This window comes from Humulus lupulus, chromosome 5 (assembly GCF_963169125.1).
Source record: "Humulus lupulus chromosome 5, drHumLupu1.1, whole genome shotgun sequence".
In the NCBI taxonomy this organism is placed as follows: domain Eukaryota; kingdom Viridiplantae; phylum Streptophyta; class Magnoliopsida; order Rosales; family Cannabaceae; genus Humulus; species Humulus lupulus.
The window spans coordinates 175228261-175253725 of NC_084797.1; the positions used below are offsets into that span (position 1 = coordinate 175228261).

Sequence of the window (25465 nt, forward strand, 5' to 3'; positions counted from 1 at the left end):
GCCGCACGAGGTGGAGGTCCATCTTGACGGGGATCAACTAAAAACCCCCATGAGGGATCCTCCTCCACCTGCAATCATGGAGGCCCCAAGGGACCCTGAGGTTCCCAGAGACAAAAAGGAGGCCTCGTCCCCGGCGGTCCCACCTGAGGAGGATCGTCCAAGGTCGGCAGTTGCCCCAGCAAGGGGTGCCGATGAGTTCCTGCCTCCATGGCCGCCGCAGGTGCCAAACTCTGGTCGGTAGGATCCAGGCCCGTCGAAGCGTCAGGCTGACAAGCACCCTCAGGTCCACTCCATTTGCTCGAGTTCGAAGTCTCAATTCTACGAAGACGAGATATGAGAACTTCACCGCAAGAATCAGAGGGTAGAAACCACCCTGGAAAACATGCAAGAGGTGCTAAATGGGCTGTTGCAAGGGAGATCAAACGTGACACTCCCTAAGCAGAAAGAGGGAGACCAGAGGGGTGTACAAACCACCGTCCCAGTAGATGATGGAAGGACCCGACTCTCCACTAGTAACACCCCCCCACTACAAGAAAAAATGCTTTTAATAACACCGAAAATGTGTTATCAAAACATACCATTACACTTTTTGATGTGTTAAGACCGACTATGTTATCATAGGTCAGGGTACTTTACATAACACTTTATCATTGTTATACAGATGTGTTATTATACTGTCAACGATAACACAATTTCTGTGTTATTTTAATAAATAAATAAGTGTTTAATTATGTTATTTATAGTCGATTATATAACACATTTCAATACTTATAAATTTGTGTTATACTACACTTTAGTATAACACATTATTTGTGTTATACTACACTTTAGTATAACACGTGTTATATTAGCTTAGAGAAACATAATCTTTTTTTACTTACACAAAACTAGGAAAACAAATATGAAAGTTGAAGCCAAATAAGGTAACATAAATAGATTTTTATTAATTACTCAAATGTAATTAGAATATTTAGTCTACTAGTCTAGGCTTAAGAAATCATATTACAACATAATTTATGCCCAATTCAGATTCCTTTATCACTAAATACAAAAAAAGAAATGTATACAAAAATTAGTGAAATACATTCTTCCATTCTAAAGGCCTCAACTACAAATGTTGTCAAGAATTGCTCCAAAGAAATCATCTCAATATACCTGCACATTGTAAAAAAAAAGTCCTTTTATTATTAAGAACATAAGACTTAAGCTAGTTTCCACCTGTAAGCATATAAAGTTTAAATTAAATTTGTAATAACTCCAAAACTTGACGAAACAGCAGGGTATAGCAAGATGTACTACCATGCAAAACAACGACTGAAGCAAAAAAACATGCAACTTAAAACAAGGATTGTGAAATGTATCAAGATAAAAAATATATCATTCTCAATGATAAAAAAGTATGTGAGGAAGAATTGATTCCAGAGCTCTAAATTCTGTCAATATATCCCCAATAAAATTAAAGAATAAAAACATAATCACACTTTGACTTCTTATACAACAAAATCATAAAGAAAAACAATAAATTAAAAATGCACCTGGAAACTTCTTTAGCATCTTTAATATAAGGTTTAGCCCAATTTCTGCAATAAAACTAAAAATAAAGTTAGAAAAAAGAACTCTTTCTAATAAAAAGAAAGAAGAATGTCACCTGGAAAGAATAATTAATCATGAGAAGGAGCAGCCAAAAGAATTATATAAAAAAAGAAGAGGAAAAACAAAAAAGAATGGATTCTAGACATGTCTCATAATATTTGGACCTTTTTATTAAACTTCATGGAGACAAGACTCACAATAAAATTGTCTAGCAAAGTGAGGAACTTTCATTCATGGGATCCTGCATCATTGGCAAAGTGAGGAACTTTCATTTATTGTGGTGATTTATAAGACTTTAGTTCTTAGAAAAATTGTTGATATGATGCACCATTTGAACAAGATGTGTATTATCAACTAAATTAATAAGATAGTATTTTGAAATAAACATGCACTTCCATATCAATTATCAGGTATTCTGGTTAGGACAACAGAAACTGACAAGCATTCCACTGTTTTTTCCCTTTCATTCTTCAGTTTTATTGAGAATTTTGACACTATATTGGTTACATCATTAGAAATGACAAGACCGAAAATTTGCATCAGACAAGAGGAAAAAGTCATACATAACTGATAACTCTAAAGTGTCTAAGAATCATTAACATTTTTTTAACTAGAGAATACTACTATAATTATTTTTGTGGGATACACACTACTACAAAGAAAGCAAAAAATTTAGAAAACAAACATATTTATTGAGTTTTGATAATACTTTTTCAATAGCGCATTGCACATTGGAAATATATTAAGAGGCCACCCAAGGCCAAATGAATTAGTTAACTTACTTTCCGTGGGCAGTTTCTCCAGAAAGCATGACCGCATCAGCACCTTCCCGTGAGCAAAGCTGAAATGCATTGTGGACAGATGAATAACTACAAATTGCAGAAAATGGAAGAGTGATCACATTTAAAATAGCATACATTTCAGACTTAAGAGTAAATCAACTTGAAAGAAATTATCTAGTTTTCTCCAAACTCACAGGATTAAGACCAAGCAGCTTTTGATTGGCTAGAGCTACAACCTAGAGAGAAGAAGGACAAATATAAATGAATGAAAAAAAATGCTTACTAAATCAGGAACAGTATAGGGATTACAAGTACTAAAATCTTACAGAAAATGCTTCATTTATTTCATAGTAATCAATCTGAGAAGCATCTAAACCAGCATTTGAAATAACTTTTGGTATCACAAGGGCTGGAGCAGTTGTAAAGAATTCAGGTGCCTGCGAAGATAATCTTCTTTGAGCTATGTTTCAGCAACAGTAAAATAGAACTAGGAAGCCAATTCATTGGAGTACCTGAGCTGCATCAGCATAGCCCTTAATCTTTGTAATTACTTGCAATCCAAGTTGAAGTGTCTTCTCTCCACTCACTAGGACTAATGCAGCTGCACCATCACTATTCATGATATAAACCAATACATATTAAGGAAAGTTAAAATCTGAAACCCTAGTCACACAAACATAAAAATAAGAAAAAGGCTGCCCACAGAAAATAAACCAGTTTTGTTGTAGCATAAGCTACAATAAGTGTTGCACACCAGTTGCTTAAATGTACAAGAAAGTAAATGAGTATTTAGATAGTACAAGCCTCTAAACAGAAGGCACAAGAAACAATATATCTAATTGCATTACCACACTAAGTTAATAATTTTTTTGTTTGTGCCTTCTGACCAAATAGCAGCCCCCAACAATATCTACATGGCCTAACTTCTGCCTACTAGTAAAAGCAACAATCAATAAAAGCCAAAAGAATCCAAAGTTTGAAACTTTCAAACACACTATTTCCATGTCCAAATATTTTTTCTGGTAACAGAACAAAAAAATGAGCAACCACTAGCCAAGTGAGATCAGATTCTTATATGTTTATTTTGTATCTTATAGGTACACATGTAAATTATAGGATAGTATAGCATTGGATTAGACATAAAAAGATGTGTTCATTTGCAAACAACATAGAAGATGGATAAAAAGTTGAAAAAATTATTCTAATGTTTCTCAATGGAACTTAGTTATCACATGCTAAGTGGATAAATTTGAACTTAGTTATCACATGCTAAGTGGATAAATTTGGTAGTTGAATTAATCTTTTTAATATGTTTTCTAAATTACATAGCTAAAACACATGGTAAAAGTATCAAACTCAATCAAATCATATCAATCAAACATGATACAAGTACCATAAATATCAATTAATCTCTAGGAAGATAACAACTGGAAATATAAAAGCAGAAAAATAATCTAAAATAAAAATTAGAAAAGAAGAAGCAAAGCTTACCCTCATTCGCTTCTCTAGCTGCAGATGCCAGGTCAATTCTTCAACTTGCTTTTCCAGCATATTTTTGGCAGCCTGAAGGGCACCAGTTTCCTTAGCAGCCTGCAAAAGATTGGATGATATCCAAATATATTAAAAAACTTAAAATTATTGTCAATACATGAACGCGCATGAGTTCTAGGTCTAAAATCAGGAAGAAGAAGAAAATAATTTTGGCAAGAGAATTTTGCAAATTGTAACCTCAAACAATTTCATAAAGCAATAGAACAAGCATGACATCAACAAATAACACTAGAATAGATCTAAATGATGATGAGAAAACCTTAGAAAGGAAAAAGAAATAATAAAAAAGAATAACCATTTTGAGCTTTCGTAATTCTCTGCGTGAAACTTTTCCTCTCCAAGCACATTGTGTGGTCACTGCTGCTTCTTTATCCTCAAATAACGGCAGCGATTTAAGTATTTCCGGTCTTGACTCTGACATAGTCCATAGACAAGAATAAGTTAGCTTTGACAATATAGAAAATGGAAATACAAACCACTATCTTTCAATTTAATACTTCTAAAAGTAAAAAATAATCAGTCATATCCTATAACATGCCATGCACCCATAAATTCAGTTGGCATATTGCTCAAATTTCAGTTGAAATAGCTCTTTATAGCAACTGTATATCAATACACATGATATCTTTACCTGGATAATAATAGCAGCCCTTGTCTACTTCCGGAACTTAAGGTCACTACGAGCAGCCATCCCACGTTTACATGTTTGAATTAAAACAGCTGAAGAGTACAACTTTTGGTATGCATTCTTAGAGAGACACATACGATAATGTGTCTGGATTTTAACAGAAGCTGCCTCCCTTCTCTTGCATTCATACTGATAGCGTGCAACTTGTCCTGCCATAGATCCAAAGAAACAAAACATTAGTCATATAAAATTTTGTATCAATGGATAATAGTCTATGTTCAATAGTCTCATGGCCTGGAAAGTGACTTTCACGAACAAGAACAAGTGGAAACTATTGTTTACCTCTACAAAAGGCTTGAATTTGAATGGAAGAAACCCGTAACAAGATAAAGCTTTTCTGAGCAAGATAAGATCGAAATTTCCTCTGTATGACACCTGCTGATCTTCCTAAGACCTTACTTCGACAAGCATCCAATTCTGCCATCTGGCTAGCTCTGAGAAACACTTTGGTTTTACCAATCTATCATTGAAATAGTTAAAACACAAACAGATCAGGAAAATTTTCCATTATAGGTAGCTTCTAACCTTAGAAGTAGAATAAGATTAGTTTATAAAATTCTAGAACCTTTGAAACTAGGACTGAACTGCTAAGGAAAATAAAATTCGGGGTGGGTAATTAGGAACAACAGTGGATCAAAATAAAAGGCAGTAAGTAATCTACAAATGATTACCTGATAACCCTTGAGATTCACCTTCTCTAGAAGGCTCTTACAAGTAGTTACTTCATCGCAGCTAAAAGTAGACAATTTAAAAATATACATATCACTTCCAGAATCCAAAAAATAATACTAATAATAATTATGTCCTGAATTTTGATTAACCTACCTCCCAGCAAAGACATTAGGTGCCAAGATGCCAAAACGGCCTACAAATTCATGGAATGGCTTTCTTGTAGGATATCCAGCACAACTAATCCTGATGGCCTCCATAACTCCCTAGATTAAGATATTTATTAATTACATCATGTGGATAATGCAACCAAACATAATCAAATGATAGTGAAACAAAAACATCTGAAAGACCACAGTAATATACTTACCCCACAATGAAGCTGCTGCAAAAGATTGTTATTCTCAAATATAGACGGCTTTAGAAGATTATTGGGCTTACACATCTTATGTAGTGTGGCTCAGTGACACTCAACGTTTCAAGAAAAGATTGTAGTTGTTGCTGTAGAAAGTACAAGAATGATGATAGTCACCATCAAGGAACTGACCTTTTTTCCCAAGGATATACATATTAGGACAGAAAATAGACCTTAAAGCGAGAACCTATTGAAGATAATTTTGATGATTTGGAAGATTCTTCTAGTAAAGGAGGGAACATGCCTGAAACAAAAGAACAATGGGAAGCATCCAAAAGTTCTTGATGTTCAGCAACAACATAATCTTTGTTCTTATCCAAGAAGAGCTCTGTTTGATATGTACCCTGACAATAAGATTTTACCATGGATATATACATTGAGCAATTTTTTGCATCCTCTTCTACATGATTAAATGATTATGATATTTCATAATATAAATATATATAATTAAATTTTACACTTACTTCTCCAGCATAATGACAAATTGTGAAGTCACTGCGTGCTAATTTCGGCTTGCTAAATCGTTTGTGGTCTTTATAGGTTTGATACAGCTTCTGCGCAAAAGTCTCATTTGTTGATCTTGGAAACATACTACAAATAACACAAGCTGTCACAACCTCACGAACATAGAACAATACATCTAAAGTAAAATGTAAATATTCCTATCTTAAAAAAATGAATGAAAGAGGTTATTCCATAAAAGCTTGTATATATACCACGCCTCATCCAGAAGAGCAATGATTCCTCCAGGTTTCTGAAATAATAGAAGTACATGTACATTAAAATAGAAACAAAGAAATGAACTTCCAACTACTCTCTCATTCATCAAATGATAGATTCTAGCAAAGAGAAGAAAAACATGTCTATCAAATGACAATGTCCAATCAAGCAGCTATTGTTTTGCAAAAGTCAACATGGAATTATCAAAAGCTAAAGTATGTGACAATTAATTATTTGAAAGAATGTGTATGTATGAATTGCTATTCTGAATACTTGTGGGTGTAAGAAAGCCAACATGCTCTAATACCCTTCTTAATTTTTGTGAATTGAAGGGGCCCAAGGTAGAACAATTTATATGCCTCACCAACTGATTGAAGTTGAATAAATCCCCTAAAAAAAAAGACCACTCTATACTCAGCAGGGAGGGTAGGGAGTTAAGCAAATCAATAACTAAGTCAAACTTCAAAAATAAACTCTCAAATTATTTCAATATTTGACAGATCATAGATATGTCAGCTTCAAGATAAATGTTACAGAAAACATAGTTTAATAAAATTTTACAAATAAGACTCGTACTTGTTATAAATCCATACTAATAAAGTTCCCAGATTTTTTTTTTTTTTAAGATGAACTTGTATAAATATATGAAAAAATACAGGTCTGATAGAAGATCAGATTGAAGAAAATTACAACAAGAAACTCCAGTCTCTAGCAAACTCAGTCAGCATATAAAAACACTTTTGACTCTTTCACATTGAATAACCAAATAACTACCCAATATCAAACTATATCCAATATTTTCCCGGACAATCCCATATAACTTTATATCATTGAATATCCAAATAACTACCCAATATCAAATAAAGTTCTCCGATTAAGATGCATCATATTCAGTAATGTAATAGTCTAAATCATATGGCCTGAAACAACAAAGAAATTACATGTCTTAGAATCCTTATAACAGCAAAAGCACTTGTATATTAAAGATATAAAGCCTCAAGGACCAAAGTTGGAAAGATCATAATTGATTTTAACACAAGTATGCCAAGAAACATGTTTCATAATATGTGTATATATATATATATAAAGACAGCAACCAACCTTTTCAATGAGATTAAGAACATCTTGATTGTCAATAAACTCTATATAACTCCAGTCAATTTCTTCTTTTGTATATTCTTCTTGCTCCATCTTGAAAACATGCTGTCAAATAGTAATTTAAGTAAGCCAAAAAAAGTTTAGCAGATTCACTAAAACCAAAAGAAGATAAATCTTCTCAAACCTGATTAAAATGTTGCTGTAGTTTTTCATTTGTCAAATTGATACAGAATTGCTCAAAACTGCCGAACCAGATAACATAAGAATCAGCAAAACACTCGAGATGAAATCAAATGCTAGCAGTAAAATCTAAGTGAAAGTGAGAACTGAGCCATAACCCAAAGGGTTCCCTAAAGAGAAAAGAATGTGTTTTCATGAGAGTAAACCATACAAAGAAAATAGGTACAGCATCACCTCTATTACCAAAAGACAGCCCTGGCAATAACATTTTCCAGATGGCTTATTTGCACAAGTAAAACCACTCAGCATATAATCAAGAATATTAACAAAGGAATCAATTTTGTTATACCACAAAATAGAAATTCTGCCTAATTAAACAACTCTACCACCTGGAACACAGTGATTTAGTGCAGTCCTCTCTAAATAAAAAAAAACAAAAGGCGTACTGGTTAAGCACCTGTTTGTCTTGAAACTCTCAAATCCATAAATATCTAGAACCCCAATCAAGTTCTTCGAATCAGGATCTTGACCAATAGAGTTATTGATCTTGTTCACAAGCCTGGGGAATTCAAAGTTCACAGTATGAACAAACAATCAAAATAAATGCAGCTTATTATATTCATTCTTCATGAGTGTATTGACAATTTGACATTACCAATCAAACAATCTTGAATAAACAATTTTAGCCAGAGCATCTCTTCTGAGAGCTGCAGAATTTGAATCCAAACACTTTGTTATGGTCTCATCACGGGTCACAATCACACGTTTGCATAAAGAGTCCTCAAGAGACTTCTCATTGCACCTAACAAACGTTGCAAAATGAACTATTAGCATTCATCTATCCATGAATATCCAAAATTGCATTTTAGAAAACAGTATAAAATAATGATCCCACATGAAAAGCTCAGCTGCTGTTTTGAGATGGAACCGTGATTTCTCATCCTTGGGTTCAGAGGAATCTGATTCTATCCCCTTTGAAAATTCGATATTCCCTAAGTGGAGTATTGCAGCCACAACTCGGAATATTGCATCCTGGAAACATCCACAGTTGATGTTCTCCCAGTTTTACAAGAGAAGAGAAACTTATTGGGCATAGGTCATTTGTAATTTCATCATATGAAATTCTAGATTTCTGATGTATAACCTGCAAATTAATCATTTCACAAATTAGTTTTACAATTAATCATCGTATGAAGTTAAAGCATGATAATGACAGTTTATGTATATATATATATGTGTATATATATATATAATATTACATATATTTAAAAAAAAATGTCAATGAAAAGGTAATATGCTCATTTACTATTCATATTAATGAGAATTTAAAATTTTTAAATGGCTTTTCTACATAACTCAAGGTTCCTGCCATTCTGCATACTAAACCATACAACTTGTTAACCGAGATTTTCGGCAACTATCCTAAAGAAGGATATTTACTGATTATAATAAAGAGAATAGAGGATCGACACAAGGTTTTTACGTGGTTGGGGCGTTAACTAGCCTTAGTCCACGAGTCTGTGTATAAATCTGTATTAGAGCTAGAATAAGCTTTTACAATGGAGTTGTTTAACTGTATTTCAGCAGAGTTTCTGCCTTTTTTCCCCTTTTTCTATGGAGCATTACAACTTATATTTATAGAATGAGGGGGACACCAGGTTTGGGCCGGGCCTGACCCGGGCCCATTTGGAATATGTGTACAGGGGGCCTTCCTAGTAGAGGTCCGAGCTAAAAAGATATATAGTACATCAAGCCCAAACCAGCTCAGGCCCAATTAGTTACCCTGAGATGCAAGCATTCTCCCGACAAAACGGCACTTTGGCTCTGACCACTTCGAATCACGAGGCAGATTCAGGGGACAAGACCGGTCAGAGTACTTGGCTGCGCAGTCCTGACATGCCAGCAGACAATCCCAAGGAGACCCTTTCTGCAGGTGAAAAGTGGGGGGACAAGACCCACGCGAAATGAGGCGCCTACAGTGTCCTGGACGCCTGGCCCATAGCCTGGGGATGAAGCGGTCCAGGTTAGTTTACCTTGGGCCCGCTGCGTTTACTTCGGGCCCGGACCATTCTGGGCCCGGGAGCGGGACGCGATGATCCGGGGCACTCCGGACAGTGCCGGGACCGTTCGAGCCGAATCATGAACCCGGAGGTACTTCCCGGACCTTTCTACACAGGCCCAGTCCGTAGTCCGCGGGTTGGGCCCAAATACCGAACCGGCCCCTCTGACCGTGGGCCGGGGCGAGGGCCCAAAACCCTGAGAGGAAATGGGGATAACACAACTCTATACTACACAACTATATAAACCATTAACATAAAAGATAGCAAAATTTTAGGGAATCATATGCCAGCAATGTAATCTAAAGAAATCTCATCCAGCAGTTATTCTTAACACAACTGAATAGACATACCAAAAATCCAACAGCCTGCCTAACATGTTTGAGTTCATCCCAAGACGAGCCTGCATACTGCAAGAAGAGTAATTATTAAGCCAAGAAAACTCAAAGCATATATGGGGTAAATTATGAGAGAGAGGGGTGGAAAAAGGGAAGAGTGGAAGAGAGAGTTATCCTTTAAATGATCACAATAGTAAAACCGTACCTCTTCTTTTGCCTGGAAACACCACAGTTCTAATTCAGCCAAACCAGACTTCACATATTCGCCATTGCTGAAAGTGCAACACTCTCGACGTAGAAGAAGGCTGCCACAACATCAGTGAACAATGTATTCTGAAGTTAATACAGTTGCTTTTAATTGAAACCAAACACGTATATGAAAAAATTGAAACAGTGAAATTCCTATTAAAGAGTTGCACATTGATATACGTAAAAACCTGAGAAAATATCTTCTGAGCAAGAACTGGAGGAACCTGAAACAAAGCTATGGATAAGCTCGCAGTTTGTTACAGAGGAAAATCAAGAGATGACCAACTTCAAAATTGCCAAACTAATCCATTGAGGTTGTCAATGATGCTGCCCCAGGGGCTGGCTGATGGACTATTGCCATTCGATCCTTCAGAAGATTTTAAAATGTTTCCTCTTGACGTTCTAGGTGCCTGAATTGTCAAGAAACATATATCTCGTGTTAGTATGGAATATAATTGTTGACGCCGTTTTTCGTCAAACAGTGAAAGAAGAGCACGAAAACAATAATTGAAAATGGCCAATTGAAATAAAACAATATAAACACACGATTTTTACGTGGTTCAGCAGTTAAATCTGTCTAGTCCACGAGTCTTGGTTATTAAACTCAAGATTATCTCTAGGAATTCTTCAAAAATGAATTCTCCAGAGTTTTCTATCAAGGATCAGAATTTCAGTCATTTACAATGGTGCATGCCTTCTTTATTTATAGAGAAGGCTGCAGAATACTATCCCACATCTTTTGGGTAGTTACTCTTTTTATGTAAATAAAATTAATGGTTTTAAATGCCTATAATCAGATATAAAAGGAAACGTCCCCTGAAGGCCAGGGGACGTATAACTGACCAATTAATATCCCATGATTCTAGGGGATTTACAATAATAAATGAGGATTGCATCTCATATTTATAACACTTGTAGATATTCAAGGTGGTTATCACGTATCTCTAAGGCTTTAGCCTCCCAGGTTTCCCGTCATTTGAGGGCTGATATAAAGACTCAGACTACAGGCATTCGACATTTTTCCATTTCCGACACCACTTGAGAGAAAGAAAAACCAGAACGCTCGCAGAGCTTTGCATGTCCAACCTCGCCGACGAAATACTTCGCCGTTTACTAGTTCTGCGCCATCGCCTGTTTCCCAGGGCCTCAACTTTCGTTCTGCAACCCAACGGCGCTTCTCGGACTTGCCCCGCCGACGAACTGCTCTACCGGCTGTGCCACTTCAAGAACGAGGTTTTGCCGTCCTTATGATCGGACAACCGCCAGCTTCAGCCGTTGACACCACACAGTAAGTATTTTCTGATTCTGTTGTCAATTTTGTGAACCTAGGCTCTCTAGACGCATGCACCTAGGCTCCGTGCTTTAGAATTTGCTAGGAAGGCTGCCCAGTTTGGGCGGCACCGTTTCGGATGATCCCTGGATAAGGGATGGAACGTAGTAGCCTTTCCTCCCGATCAGGGACCCGGGGCTTTTCGGGGTCCCGGGCCTGATCCGTCGGGACTCCGAGCAGTCCTTAGGAGACTCCCTGTACCTCGACCGACTCTATTGGGTTCAGGTACTGACTGCTTGGCCTCTCTTTCTTTGTTCCCAGATCGTCACTCATGGCCACGGGCGTCACACTTCACTCCGAAGAGGAGGTTAATAGGGCCCCTGTAGTCGTTCCCGGCTCCAAGACGCCCAAAGGCAACAGGTGGGAGATGGACGTAACGCCCAACCTGTTCCGGAACTACCGGATGATGCTGCTCCTGGAGACGAGGCTGGGCATCGAATCGACTCCGGGCCTGTTTCACAATCGTATGGCCAGGTTAGAGGAGCGGGCGCACACGTCCGTGGATGGATTCGGGGCCTGGAGTGCCGGCCACATCAGCGCGGGAGCTACGCTTCCGCTTCATGATTACTTCGTGCGGTTCCTGACGTATGTGGGGATCGCACCATTCCAACTGCTGCCACAAGCATACCTTCTGCTTGCTGGGTGGAAGGTGTTTTGTGTCGCGAAAGAAATCGCGGATCCTACCCCGGCGGAAGTCCTGTACTTCTACAAGCTGGTGCCGCAGGTCAACGTCAAAGACAAGAGCCAGGACGGCTTTTACAGGCTGCAGCCGCGGAGTGGCTATCCGGCTCCTACCGGTACCTGGATGCACCCCCCGGATGTCAGGCATTACTGGTTTATGACATCCGGGTTCCTTATTGACGAGAATCCCACGCTGCTGCTAGACTTCCAGCGAGTGGGTAAGTACTTCCCCGAACCCTCTATTTCACTCCCCTTTCGTTTTTCATCTCTCATCGTATCTTCCGGGTCGCAGGTCCCTTCATCCAAACCCCCCTCACCGCCTTTCTCCTGGAAAGGAGGAGGTTCTACGCCAAGCTGACCGCGGAGGATCTGGACGTAGGGGGCTATGTCAACGACAAAAACCTCCGGCTAGTAGGGTTACTCGCGGCAACTCAGACCATTGTAGTCCCTAGCTTCCGGGGCATCCCGTTTGAGAAGAACGTCGAGGTCCGGGAGCAGCTAGCCCTTGACCACATCGCCGGGGTGGTGAGAGCGGCGCGGGCCACCGCAGCCCAGCGTAAGGAGAATCAGCCCCCGGTGGAAGAGGCCACCTCGGAAGAGCTGGAAGGGCTTTTCGAAGATGCCCTACCAAACGTTGGGACTCCCGGGGCTAGCGTATCGGGGCGAGGTAACTCCCCTTTAGTCTTAATTTATGCCCCTCAAGTTGGGGATTTGGCTAGGGATAGGCTAGAGTCGCCGGGCCCCGCGTTTGGGGCTGATGGGGAGATGAGGCCCTCGTCTCCCATCCCTGTAGGATCAGAAACCCTAATGTTCCTGTCCGGGTTCCTCCAGTATGGGGGGTTTCTAATCCCGGACGACGTAGGAGACCGGATACATTCATTTGCTTTAAGGGAATTGAGTCTCGCCGGGGGCCTAGACGAGGGTTTGTCCTAGGCTTATACTTTCTTCTTACTGTTGCACTTTCCCGTTCGGCTTATCATACTAACTTTGTTTTTTCTGTATTTTTGCAGAGGATTCCAACATGTCCGACCCGGCCAGCGAGATGAGGAGGCTTAATAAGGAAAGATCAGCCTTGAAGGCGGCCAGGAGGTCAAATGTCGTGGCCGCGCGCGGAGCTCCCCCCAACCAGTGAAAAAACCGGCACAACGCCCGGCCGAGACGAGGCACTGGCAGTTGTACCACTCCGGGCCATGGAGCCGGCCGCAGACGGTCTCCCGGACCAGCCCCCGGTAATCGATTTGGAAGCGGGCGAAGCCACAAGCCGGAGCTCTGGGAAGAGGGGCCCCGGAGATGATGCCCAGGAGGGCAACCTCGGGAAGAGGCCTCGGACGACGTTGTCAGAGACAGCCGAGGAGTCTCACGGGGAGAGCAGGCTAACCGCGAAGGAGATCCCTGCTCTGCCTGTCCTTCCACTCCGCCCAACCCTTCTCGAGGAGGGGGAGTCCGCCCTGCGGGACGAGCAGTCCCGGTTGGTCAACCGGACCTGGGAGAGCGGCCGATGCTGGAGAGACGACGCTTACAAGGCCCTCATGATCCGTCGCCAGGTCGAGTTTTCAGATCGTCCCGCCGAGTTCAGCGCTCCTCAGCCGATCGTGGATCGGCTAGCTGCCGAGGTGGGCTTCCGCCCCAAGCTGGGCCAGGACATTGCCCCCATGGCCGCTGATCTGCTCGATCAGTTCGGGAGCACTATGTCTAACCTCCAGCTGAAGAGGTACGCCACGATAGCCAATCCGGACGGGCTGTTCATTTCTCAGGCTCTCCGCCACCAGGCTACCGCGGTAATTTTCAACTCATGTTCTTCAGTCGTTCGTTGGTGGTGACTCTTTTTTCTAACTTTCGTTTGTTCCAGGTTGCCTTGTTATCTCAAAGGAGTGCCGATTTAATGGCCCAGCTTGCCCTCAAGATGGAGACGGCCAGGCTGGAATTAGAGGCGGCCGAGAACCAGAGGGAGATCGTCAAGGAAAATCTCAGCAAGGAAACGGCCCGCCTCCAAGAAGAGCTGGCCCGCGCGAAGGCGGAGCGCGAGGAAATTTACCGTGCCAAGACCGGGGTGGAAGAGGAGTTGTCCCGGACGACGAAGGTGGCTGACGAAAGGGAGACTCTCTTGGAGACGGCTGCGGCACAGTCCGTCCAGGACAAGGAGGAGATCCGGGTCTTGAAAGCCTGTGTTCTTGAGCTGGGTGACTCCCTTCTTCAGGAGAAAGTGGCACATGACACCACCCGTCGGGAGAAGGAGGAGGCCGACAACTTAGTGGATGTCACCTTTAACGAGGCCATTTATATGGCCTGGTGCAAGGACAAGAACATGAATCTCCTTATCTTCCCCGATCCCGACTCGAAGCGTGCCGAGTACGAGGCCAAGGAGAGGGAGGATGCGGATCTCCGGGCGGACGCGATGTAGGCCCTTGTCTCGGCCTCATTTTTTTTGTTAATTAGCTTAGCTTGTAATTTAATTTCGAACACTGCTTCTTCCTTTGGTTTTAAAAGATTTCTCCTTTCACCATTCAGTAAGAAGTGGATGTCGCGACTAACTGATTGCAGGGGGTATTGTCCCGGTTCCAACGGCCGGGACTGAACCCAACGACTAGTCTTTGCTCAATTCGGGGCCCTTGGGGCTTTGTTTAACCTGGAGTGTGCTTTCCCTGGAATTTTAGGTCCTGGGTCTGTTCCGGGGTTGACCTGGTGCTTCTGTGCTCCGAGGACCAACACGTCCGGGTCTGACGGACTTTATACCCCCAGACATCGTTCGTCCGGGGTGGGACCGGCCTTGGGCTCGGTCCTCTTTATTTATACCCCCGGATGTCGTTCGTCCGGGGTGGGACCGGCCTTGGGCCCGGTCCTCTTTATTTATACTCCCGGACATCGTTCGTCCGGGGTGGGACCGGCCTTATTTTTATTTTTATGCCTGGGATGACACCCCCCGCAAGTGAGCAGAGACTGGTCTATGGTCACTTGAGATTATAGCCCTGAGGCACACATTTTCATGGAAATAATAGCCCTCTATGACGTTTTGCACACGTCATTTTCATTGTTTTACAAAAGGGAATTAGCCCTGAGGCGTACATGTTATAGCGTAAAAATTAAACTCGGACGAGCCCTTAGGCTACTGGTAGTATTTACGGAGGTGTTCTGCGTTCCAGGCTCGCGGAACCTCGGAACCATCGAGCCGCTTCAAGCGGTACGTCCCGGGGCAGATCTCTTGCTGGATCTCATACGGCCCTTCCCAATTGGGGCCCAGAACCCCTACCCCCGGATCCTGAGTGGCCGGGAAGACTCTCCGCAGGATCAAATCGCCGGTTTCGAACTTGCGGCTCTTGACTCTGGAGTTGAAGTGCCGAGCGATCTTGCCCTGGTACATCTTTAACTGCACTTGCGACTCTTCCCGAATTTCCTCGATAAGGTCCAGAGACTCTTGGAGTAAGGCATGGTTCTGGGTGGGATCATACGTGTCGCGACGATGGGACGGGATGGTCGTTTCGATTGGGATGATGGCTTCGCATCCGTACGTCATTGAGTATGGGGTGTGCCCGGTTGATGTCCGTTCGGTTGTCCGATAGGCCCACAACACGCGGGGGAGCTCTTCGGGCCACTTGCTCTTACAGGCCTGAAGCTTTTTCTTTAGTGTCCCTTTCAGGATTTTGTTCACGCCTTCGGCCTGTCCGTTCGCCTGGGGCCTGGCCACGGCGGAGAAACTCTTCACTATACCGTGACTCTCACAGAAATCCGTGAAGTGATGGCTGTCAAATTGTTTCCCGTTGTCAGACACGATTTTGTAGGGGAGGCCATACCGACACACTATGTTGTTAACGACGAAATCTAAGGCCTTCTTGGACGTGATCGTGTTCATAGGCTCCGCCTCAACCCATTTCGTGAAATAGTCTACCGCCACAATGGCATACTTCACCCCTCCTCTCCCGGTTGGGAGGGATCCCACAAGATCGATCCCCCACACTGCAAAGGGCCAGGGTCTGTTCATCAAGGTTATCTCTGTTGGGGGGGCCCGAGGGATCTTCGCGTACCTCTGGCATTGTTCGCACCTGCGGACGTAGTCTATGCAGTCCCTTTTCATGGTGGGCCAGAAGTATCCTTGGCGCAGAATCTTCTTGGACAAACTGGGTCCGGCTGTGTGGTCTCCGCAAAAGCCTCCGTGGACCTCATGCATGATGGCGCCCAGCTCAGTCCAGGACACGCACCTGAGGTAAGGCATGGACAGTCCCCGGCGATAAAGTTTCCCGTCCATCATTACGTATCGGTGGGCCTAGTACAAAAGCTTCCTGGGCGCGGTTCGCTCGTTTGGAACCTCCCCGGTGGACAGGTAGTGGATCAGCGGCCCCATCCATGAATTGGAGTGATCGACGGCATGGACGGTCGGAGTCCCTATGCTTGGGACGGGGAGATGGTTGACGGGGACCAGCCCGGTCAACTCGGCCTCTGCGTCGGTTGCCAACTTTGCTAATGTGTCCGCAAAGACGTTCTTCTCCCGAGGGATCTGGCGGATGGAATGCGCTACGAACGCTTGGAGCATCTCCCTCGCTTGGGTTACGTACGCCTCCATTCGCTCTCCCTTGGTCTGATATTCCCCCGAAATCTGTTTGACTACCAGCTGAGAATCGCTGTATATTTCGAGGTTCGCCGCCCCTACTTCTCGGGCCAGACGCAAACCTGCTATGACGGCCTCATGCTCCGCCTCGTTGTTCGACGCTTTGAACTGGAAACGGAGAGCGTTTTGTAGCTGATGCCGCTGCGGGGATACCAGGATGATCCCAGCGCCGGCCCCGTTCTCGTTCGATGCTCCGTCCACAAAGATCTTCCAAACGGGAGAAATGCAGGCCGCGGGGGAACTCTCTTCTGGGGTGATCCCGGAACATTCGACGATGAAGTCGGCCAGAGCCTGTCCCTTAATGGCCACCCGGGGCATGTAAGATATATCAAATTGGCTCAGCTCCATGGCCCATTTCAGGAGTCTCCCCGACGCCTCAGGTTTCTGCAACACCTGCCGCAGGGGGTGGTTGGTTAAGACCTTTATCGTGTGGGCCTGGAAATAAGGCCGAAGCTTCCGGGATGCCGTCAGCAGACAGAAAGTCAGCTTCTCGATTAGTGGGTATCTATATTTGGCGTCTAGTAATCGCTTGCTCACGTAGTACACCGGGAGTTGAGTCCTCTCCTCTTCGCGTACCAACGCGGCGCTGATGGCGTGTTCGGTTACGGCCAGGTATAAGTACAAAAGTTCTCCTTCGACTGGCTTCGCCAGGATGGGGGCCTTGGCCAAGTGCTCTTTCAGCTTCTGGAAGGCTTCTTCGCACTCGGGTGACCATTCGAACCGCTGGCTTCCCCGGAGGACGTTGAAAAAAGGGACGCACTTGTCCGTGGCCTTGGAGACAAAACGGCTTAGGGCGGCCACTCGCCCCGTCAGGCTTTGAACGTCCTTGTGCTTCCGGGGAGAGGCCATGTTGATCAGGGCCTTGATCTTCTCGGGGTTGGCTTCAATTCCTCGGAAACTCACAATAAAGCCCAGGAACTTCCCGGATGCGACGCCGAAGGTGCACTTCTTAGGGTTCAGCTTCATCCCGTACTTCTGGATAACCGCGAAGGCCTCCGCCAAATTGCTCGAATGTTCCCGCGACGTCTTGGATTTGACCAGCATATCGTCAATGTATACTTCCATGTTTCGACCCATCTGGGCCCTAAACATTCGATTGACGAGCCTCTGGTAGGTTGCCCCGGCATTCTTGAGTCTGAAAGGCATGACGACATAGCAGTAGATGCCCTTGTCAGTTTGGAAACTGGTGTGCTCCTGATCTGCCACGTGCATGGAGATCTGGTTGTAGCCTGAGTAGGTGTCCATGAAACTCAAGATCTCGTAATCGGACGTAGCATCCACCGTCTGGTCTATTCGGGGGAGCGGGAAACAGTCCTTCGGACATGCTTTGTTGAGGTCCGTGAAGTCGATGCAGGTCCTCCACGTCCCGTTAGGCTTCGGTACTAAGACCGGGTTGGCCAGCCATACGGGGTACACGGCTTCGCGGATGAAGTTAATGGAGGACAGCTTCTCTACCTCCAGCTTGAGGGCCTCGGCCCTCTCCGTCCCCAAAGGTCTGCGCTTCTGGCGAACCGGGGTTGCGTTTGGCTCAATACTCAGCGCGTGGTATATGATGTTAAGGTCGATCCCGGTCATATCGGAGTGGGACCATGCCAGAAGATCCTGGTTTTTCTTGACTTGGGCGATAATGGTGGCCCGAATGTCTTCCGGCAGGCTTTTTCCCACTTGGATGACCCTGGCAGGGTCGGACTCGCTGATGCATACCTCTTCGATTTCGTCCATTGGCTCAAGAGTTCGCTCCTCTCCCAACCGTGGGTCCAGATCGTCTTCGTCCCGGATAGCTTGCTCGGGCTGGCGGAGTGCCGGCCCGACGGGCTCATCCCGGACCATACAAACATGACGGGCAGAGATATGGTAACACTTCCACGCGCTTTTCTGATCTCCGCGGACCGTCCCAATCTCTCCACTGCTGCACGGGAACTTCATGCATAGATGGCGGATGGAGGTGATGGCCCCGAACTCGACCAGGGCGGGCCGGCCAAAGATGGCATTGTAAGCGGTTGGGCAATCCACCACCACAAAGGTGCAGAACTTGAACGATTGCTGCAATGCGTCTCCTAGAGTAACAGGCAGCTGGACCATTCCCATGGGGAGGAGTGCGTCTCCGTTGAAGCCGTAGATTTGGGTCGGGCACGACGCCAGATCAGCCTCCGTCAGGCCAATGGCGGCAAAGGCGGATTTGAACAACAAGTTAACGGAGCTTCCGTCATCCACCAACACTCGGGACACCATCTTGTTGGCAATTTGAGCATCTATGACCAGTGGGTCATGGTGCGGGAAATGGACGTTACGGGCGTCGTCTTCCTTGAACGTGATGGGGAGGTTCATCAGTTTAGGGCGCTGAGCGGGGGCCTGGACGAGGGCGCAGACTTCTTGGTCATGGTCCAGCTCGTTCAGATAGCGCTTTTGATCATTCTTCGAAGGGCCCCCTAGGTGGGGTCCGCCTGAAATGGTCGACACGTGCCCGTCCACTCGAGGGGGCCCTGCCCCGGAAGGGTAGGGCATCCCAGGACCGGGGGCCTGCGTGGCGACAGCCCCCTGAGGGGTCTGTGCCGGGAACCCTTGTGCGTACCCTCCCTGGGGCGGGTATGCACGGGTCGTTGCCGGCGCCGCGGACTGCGCGGGATTTGCTGCCATGCCTGGGACGCCTATGGGCATCCTTACCCACTGATGGAGGTGTCCCAGCTTGATGAGGTTTTCAATTTCATCTTTGAGCTGCCGACACTCGTCGGTGGTGTGGCCCACATCTTTGTGGTAGGCGCACCGTTTGCTGGTGTCTCTGGGGTTCCTCCCCCCCCTAAACATGGGGCTAGGTTTCCGGTAATGGACCGCTCTTTCCGTAGCCAGGTAGATGTTTTCCCGGGTATCCACCAAGTTAGTGTATTCCGAGTATTGGGGCTCATAGCCCCTCTTCTAGGGTGGCGGCTTTACTGCGCTGCATGTCGTCCCAGAGCGGGGAACCGGCCCGGATTCCAGACTGTAGTGCCACCAGGCGCTGTCCGTCGTCGACCTTCGTCTTGGAGGCTTCTTCAGTGAAGCGCTGGATGTAGGCCCTCAATGTTTCTGCGGGCATTTGCTTAATATTGGCGAGGGCACTGATTTGCATATCCATCCTCATGGCAGCCTCGAATTGCTTCCGAAAAGCCGACTGTAGCCCGGACCATGTTTGGATGGACCCCGGTTTGAGCCTTTTCCACCACTCTTCGGCGGGACCGCCCAACGTGATGGAGAAGCAGAGGCATTTGCCGCTGTCGCTGACGTGAGCCACGGTCATGAGTCGGTTGTACCGGGACAGATGATCCCTAGGGTCTGTGCTTCCAGTGTAGGCGGTGAGATTTGGCATCTTGAACCCCTTGGGCAACACGACAACTAAGATATGTCTCGCGCACGGCTCCTTGTCCTCTTCGTCGGAGTCAGTGTCCGCGCCCTCTTGCTTGCGGACCAAGCGGTCGGTGACCTTTTTTAATGCTGCCATTTGCTCCATGAGCTGCCTGGCCGCGCTGTCCTCCAGGGGGATTCTCTCGTTCCGCCTTTCGTTTATGTCGTTCCTGAGATCTCCGTTTCGAGGAAGGATTTTTTGCTTGCGGGCTCGCTCTTTCCGGGCATTCAGTCCATCACGTAAATCTACTCGGGAAGTGTCGTCCCCGGAGCTGAGAATGTCACGATCCTCGCGGCGGGGTCTTTCCCGATGGTTCTTGTTGACCGAGGCACTCGGGTGCAAAGACTTTTCCCTCCTGTTCGCCCTTGGGGCGGGCCGGGGCTGATCGTCCTGCGGCTGTACCCCCTGCGGATCGATTGGGTGGCCTCGTCTTGGGACGGGGCACACCTTCTCTTTCCTAGGTAACGGTCGTGAACGTGCCCCGGCTTTACTGACGGGGGTAGTCTTTTTCTGAGTCGTCCGTCGCTCCTTGTCCGGGACTTTCGGAGCCGTGTCGGGGGGAGGCTCTGGGAAACGGATCGGGCTGGCCCCCCTGGGGCCCTCGGTTTGCGCTTGGGGAGCGGGATGTTGTGTTTCTGGGTGCGGGCCACCTGCGGGGTTGCCCGCCGGGCCCTGCGCGGCCATCAACGCTTACAGGGCATGGAGAGACTCTTGCACCCGGCGGTGCGCCCTCGCCTGCTCAGCCATCCTGGCTTCCTGATCCTGGATCTGCTGCCTCAGTCTAGTCACCTCCGGGTCTTGCTGATCGTCGCGAGGGACCTCGGGATCCGCGGCTTCATCATGATACTCCCCCTCGTTCTCCTCCTCATAGTACTCTTCTTCGTTTCCTACTTCGTACTCCGTCTCATCCTCGTAGTCTTGGGACTCGTCTTGGTGAGATGTCTGAGGAGGCACGTCTTCAGGCAGGTTCTGAGGGACGCGCTGAGAAGGCAGTGGGTCTTCGTTGCCCTGCTCCGGGTTGGCAGGGTCGAAGGTGGTGTTACGAGTGTTCACCATCGTAGAAAAGGCCTGACGTTGGCGCTAGCTTCCTTCAGCTCTCAATGAAAGCACCAAACTGTTAACCGAGATTTTCGACAACTATCCTAAAGAAGGATATTTACTGATTATAATAAAGAGAATAGAGGATCGACACAAGGTTTTTACGTGGTTGGGGCGTTAACTAGCCTTAGTCCACGAGTCTGTGTATAAATCTGTATTAGAGCTAGAATAAGCTTTTACAATGGAGTTGTTTAACTGTATTTCAGCAGAGTTTCTGCCTTTTTTCCCCTTTTTCTATGGAGCATTACAACTTATATTTATAGAATGAGGGGGACACCAGGTTTGGGCCGGGCCTGACCCGGGCCCATTTGGAATATGTGTACAGGGGGCCTTCCTAGTAGAGGTCCGAGCTAAAAAGATATATAGTACATCAAGCCCAAACCAGCTCAGGCCCAATTAGTTACCCTGAGATGCAAGCATTCTCCCGACAAAACGGCACTTTGGCTCTGACCACTTCGAATCACGAGGCAGATTCAGGGGACAAGACCGGTCAGAGTACTTGGCTGCGCAGTCCTGACATGCCAGCAGACAATCCCAAGGAGACCCTTTCTGCAGGTGAAAAGTGGGGGGACAAGACCCACGCGAAATGAGGCGCCTACAGTGTCCTGGACGCCTGGCCCATAGCCTGGGGATGAAGCGGTCCAGGTTAGTTTACCTTGGGCCCGCTGCGTTTACTTCGGGCCCGGACCATTCTGGGCCCGGGAGCGGGACGCGATGATCCGGGGCACTCCGGACAGTGCCGGGACCGTTCGAGCCGAATCATGAACCCGGAGGTACTTCCCGGACCTTTCTACACAGGCCCAGTCCGTAGTCCGCGGGTTGGGCCCAAATACCGAACCGGCCCCTCTGACCGTGGGCCGGGGCGAGGGCCCAAAACCCTGAGAGGAAATGGGGATAACACAACTCTATACTACACAACTATATAAACCATTAACATAAAAGATAGCAAAATTTTAGGGAATCATATGCCAGCAATGTAATCTAAAGAAATCTCATCCAGCAGTTATTCTTAACACAACTGAATAGACATACCAAAAATCCAACAGCCTGCCTAACATGTTTGAGTTCATCCCAAGACGAGCCTGCATACTGCAAGAAGAGTAATTATTAAGCCAAGAAAACTCAAAGCATATATGGGGTAAATTATGAGAGAGAGGGGTGGAAAAAGGGAAGAGTGGAAGAGAGAGTTATCCTTTAAATGATCACAATAGTAAAACCGTACCTCTTCTTTTGCCTGGAAACACCACAGTTCTAATTCAGCCAAACCAGACTTCACATATTCGCCATTGCTGAAAGTGCAACACTCTCGACGTAGAAGAAGGCTGCCACAACATCAGTGAACAATGTATTCTGAAGTTAATACAGTTGCTTTTAATTGAAACCAAACACGTATATGAAAAAATTGAAACAGTGAAATTCCTATTAAAGAGTTGCACATTGATATACGTAAAAACCTGAGAAAATATCTTCTGAGCAAGAACTGGAGGAACCTGAAACAAAGCTATGGATAAGCTCGCAGTTTGTTACAGAGGAAAATCAAGAGATGACCAACTTCAAAATTGCCAAACTAATCCATTGAGGTTGTCAATGATGCTGCCCCAGGGGCTGGCTGATGGACTATTGCCATTCGATCCTTCAGAAGATTTTAAAATGTTTCCTCTTGACGTTCTAGGTGCCTGAATTGTCAAGAAACATATATCTCGTGTTAGTATGGAATATAATTGTTGACGCCGTTTTTCGTCAAACAGTGAAAGAAGAGCACGAAAACAATAATTGAAAATGGCCAATTGAAATAAAACAATATAAACACACGATTTTTACGTGGTTCAGCAGTTAAATCTGTCTAGTCCACGAGTCTTGGTTATTAAACTCAAGATTATCTCTAGGAATTCTTCAAAAATGAATTCTCCAGAGTTTTCTATCAAGGATCAGAATTTCAGTCATTTACAATGGTGCATGCCTTCTTTATTTATAGAGAAGGCTGCAGAATACTATCCCACATCTTTTGGGTAGTTACTCTTTTTATGTAAATAAAATTAATGGTTTTAAATGCCTATAATCAGATATAAAAGGAAACGTCCCCTGAAGGCCAGGGGACGTATAACTGACCAATTAATATCCCATGATTCTAGGGGATTTACAATAATAAATGAGGATTGCATCTCATATTTATAACACTTGTAGATATTCAAGGTGGTTATCACGTATCTCTAAGGCTTTAGCCTCCCAGGTTTCCCGTCACCTTTCGAGCTGGAGACATTTTCCGAGGTCACATGGCTTTTCGAGATCGTATGTGCGTCGAGCTCGGGAACCCTGATCCGAAGTCGTCCCCGAAGATGAGTGTGTTCCCGGAGCTGTCTTCCGAGATCATGAATACATCGAGGTCACCATACTCGAGGTCGTCTATATCCTGCAAGCTCGACATACAATCCGGGAGCATGTTTCCAAACCTATGGGTCCAGTGATTTGCGAATATACCCATGTTTAAGCAATATATACATACATATATAAACACCCGAATCCATTTAGTAAGAATTATTCATGTTCATGTCATGTATAATCCCAAAATTATATTCAAAACAAAATCATAAATACTCAAAAAGTGATTAGAGTGAGATGAAGAAACAAAAATATTGAGCTCATAGACAATAGAACACAACAATCAAAACATAAATATCCAAAAAAAAAAATCAAACCTCAAGGGAAGATCTAACCTTTGTTAGGTTCTGAAATGAAAATTGAAATGGAGATGAAAATGATGAGGAGGAGGCATATATCTTGAGATTTACTTTGGCTCCATTTTTTTTTCTATGTCAAGGCTCCAGTAGGAGGTTCGGTCCGAGAGAGGCAGTGGTTCGGTCCGAGAGAGGAGGAGGAGGAGGTGGTGATGGGTATAGCAGGAAGAGAAAGGAGAGAAGGAAAATATGGTGGAAAATGAGACAGAGAGAGAAAGAGATGAAGACTGGTTGATAGGGGAAAATGAGACAGAGAGAAAGAGATGGTTCGGTCCGAGTTAGGGAAAATGAGACAGAGAGAGAAAGAGATGAAGACTTCGGTCCGAGATAGGGAAAATGAGAAAGAAAATTTGCCTCTTTTTATTTTCACTTGCCGCTTTTTTTTTTAACTTTCCACGTGTGACTTTACTCATTAACTTTATATATACAATAATACTTTTTTAATAGTATTATAATGATGTGTTGTTGAAGGGGGGTTTTGTTGTAGAGCTCGGACGAAGCAGCGCGAACGTCCCGGACCACCAAAACAGCTCCAGAAGCCAGAGCCAAAGACCAATGCTGCCCCTCGTAACGATGACGAGGTCACCTCAAGGAGAACACCCTCAGATTTACGAGAAGAACTCAACAAAAAGAGGGCAGGTAAAAGTACCACACCCCCTATGGTGCTCCGGGAAGGCAAAGGGAAGGGGGATCCTAACCCATCCGCTCTAAAAGACTCCCTAGGCAAGAGGAGGCAAGACCTGGACACAGAAATGAGGAGCCTACGAAGCAAAATCATCACCGCCTCCGGAGGTCAAGCCTTTGAGGATGAGTTCGATCATGAGTCACCCTTCATCAAGGAGATCCCTTCCTTCCAGCTCCCGACCAACTTCAAGGAGCCCCATATAACCCGCTATGAAGGGAGCACAGATCCGAAATACCATCTAGAAGCATTTAACGACCTAATGAAGCTGAGGGGAATTAGTAGCGGGGCCAGATGTCATTGCTTCGCTGTCACATTGAAAGGACCTGCGTACAAATGGTTCAAAATACTTGGACCGGGGTCCATCAAATCTTGGCAATAGTTTTCTGATGAATTCCTCCAGCAGCACCACGCCGTGCGGGACTACACGATGTCAGGCACTAGCCTCGCCAATGTGAAGCAAGGAGAAAATGAGAGTCTAAAGAGCTACATTCAAAGGTTTAATATGGAGGCAACTAAAGTAGGGAGCTTGACCTGCAGAGAGCTGAAAATGGCCATCACAGCTGGGGTGCGCCCAGGAAGCAAGTTATGGGATAACATGCTCAAGAAGGAGGTCACGA

The 25465-nt window shown here is 45.2% G+C and overlaps 1 pseudogene; it reads right to left on the bottom strand.

Annotated features, from left to right (window-relative positions):
• Window positions 1–924: 924 nt before the first annotated feature.
• LOC133779712 (myosin-6-like) lies at window positions 925–22866 on the bottom strand (annotated as a pseudogene).
• Between the last annotated feature and the right edge of the window lie 2599 nt (window positions 22867–25465).